This window comes from Mus musculus, chromosome 16, assembly GCF_000001635.26.
Source record: "Mus musculus strain C57BL/6J chromosome 16, GRCm38.p6 C57BL/6J".
Lineage (NCBI taxonomy): Eukaryota > Metazoa > Chordata > Mammalia > Rodentia > Muridae > Mus > Mus musculus.
The window spans coordinates 44,394,742-44,396,574 of record NC_000082.6 but is presented as its reverse complement, the minus strand read 5'-3'; the positions used below and the strand labels follow the sequence as shown (position 1 = coordinate 44,396,574).

At 47.7% G+C, this 1,833-nt stretch overlaps 1 protein-coding gene across 12 annotated transcripts in view; it reads right to left on the bottom strand.

Moving 5' to 3' along the window:
* The window catches only part of Cfap44 (cilia and flagella associated protein 44), an 87,953-nt gene extending 86,120 nt beyond the window's left edge, over nt 1–1,833 (bottom strand). For 7 of the 12 annotated variants that reach the window (XR_003951775.1, XR_003951774.1, XR_003951772.1 and 4 more), the window contains exon 1: nt 1,727–1,833. The gene's annotated coding sequence lies outside the window, so the exon portion shown is untranslated. The remainder of the gene's footprint in view (nt 1–1,726) is intronic. The other 5 variants (XM_006521963.3, XM_006521964.3, XM_030249037.1 and 2 more) reach the window with 3 other exon arrangements.

The following is a 1,833-nucleotide window of genomic DNA, read 5'->3' as shown; positions in this document are numbered from 1 at the left end:
AGGGTCCAATCCTCGCTCCCCAAATCTCAAACAATCTCTGCAGTGTGCTGGAGCTGGTCAAAGCTAATAACCAGTAACTGATGTTGGAAACCAACTCAAGTTTGAATTTACTTTGTCAAATATAGTGGTAGGAAAAAAAATAGCTTGTGGTAGGGTCTTTTTGCTTGCTTGCTTGCTTGCTTGCTTGCTTGCTTGCTTGTTTGCTTGCTTGCTTGCTTGTTGTTGGGGTTCTTATCTGATGGCAAACACAAGTCTAAAATTCTCTGCACACATGATCTCACTTGCTTTTAAAATACAAGGCAGATGCTAATATCACAATTTTGCAAGTGAGAAAGAAGAGCAGTTAGATATTTCGTCCTTCCCTATCACCCACCTCATGCAATCTATTTCCAAGACGCGTTGCCAAATGGCCAGCTATGAAGACTTATGCTTTCACCCTTGTCCTCACCTCTTTAAGTACCAGGCTCACTGTCCCTGTCACTGCAGATACCCTCTGCTCCTACTCTGTTTCTCTAATCCATTTTATCTTTAAATTTTCTTTTCATGGGAGCTGGAGAGGAGAGATACCCCAGCAGTTAAGAGCACTGGCTGTTATTCCAGAGTACCAGGGTCAAGTTTCCAGCACTCCTGTGGCAGCTCAAAACCATCTTTACTCCAGTCCTAGAGCAGTCAATACTTTCTTATAGCCTCTGTGAGCACTGCACACATGTGGTACACGGATATACATTCAGACAAAGACTCGTACACATAAAACAAGAGTAAACAAAACCTTTAAATTTTCAGCTTTTCGTTACATTTATTTATATCTTCTTTGTGGGTAGGTGGGTACATGTGTGGAGGTCACAAGACAAATTTGTGGACATTCTTTCCTTCCGCCATGCAGGTGACAGGGATGGGACTCAGGTTGTCCGGCTTGGTGGCGAGTGCCTTAACCCATCGAGCCACCTTGCCAATCTTTTAATCTGTTTTCTGCCTTGCCCTTTGTATTCCTGAGAGAGCTACCAGAGCACCACTATGTTACAGCTTCGTCATCGAGTGACTGACTCTGTTGCCATCACAGAAGAATGCAATACAAACCCTCATCACGGTGCAAAAGCCCTTCGTGGTGAGGTTGCAGATCGCTGCTGCATCTCACACCCACTCTGTTCCTACTCCCCTTTGGCCCCTTTTCTCTGGTGTCTTACTAAGCAGGCAAGTAAGACTACTCATGACTAACGAATACCCTGTACACTCGCTCCCTACCGCCTTTGCCTATTACCAGCGTTCAGCTGCACTCCTGAGACACTTGGCCTGCATTTAAATCTTAACAAGAACCCTAGGAGGCAAACACAGCCATTCCCCCCCCCCCCCCAGATAAGGAAAATAGTGTAGAAGGGCCCACTGAGAAGGCTCACAGCTAAGGGTGGGCAGGGGTGGCTTTGTTGACCCAGGCACATTTCCAGCAGGCTTTCTTCTTCCCTCTGTGGTGACCTAACTTCTCTGGCTACCTGGTTGCTTCTTAACCTGCATCACCAGTTCCCTGCAGGCTGGAGCTGTGCATGTCTAACCCGCACTGGTTGCTTCTGATGTTTGCGTTGAATTACCACAGGAGGACCGGGGAAGTGTTCCAGAGAAATTGGACCATACTAGTTCCACCTAGAAGGTGGAGTTCACTGCTCTCTGAGTCGCTACCAGATTTAAGGGAGACTTATGGGGACAGCCCGGCCCAGGCTAAGAGCCCACTTACCGGAGGTGTTCGCTACAGCAGCTGGTTTCTAGTCACACCCGCCCAAGGACTCCGTTTACTGCGGTTGCCATAGCAACGTCCCTCCGCCTGCTGGTAGTGATGTTGGG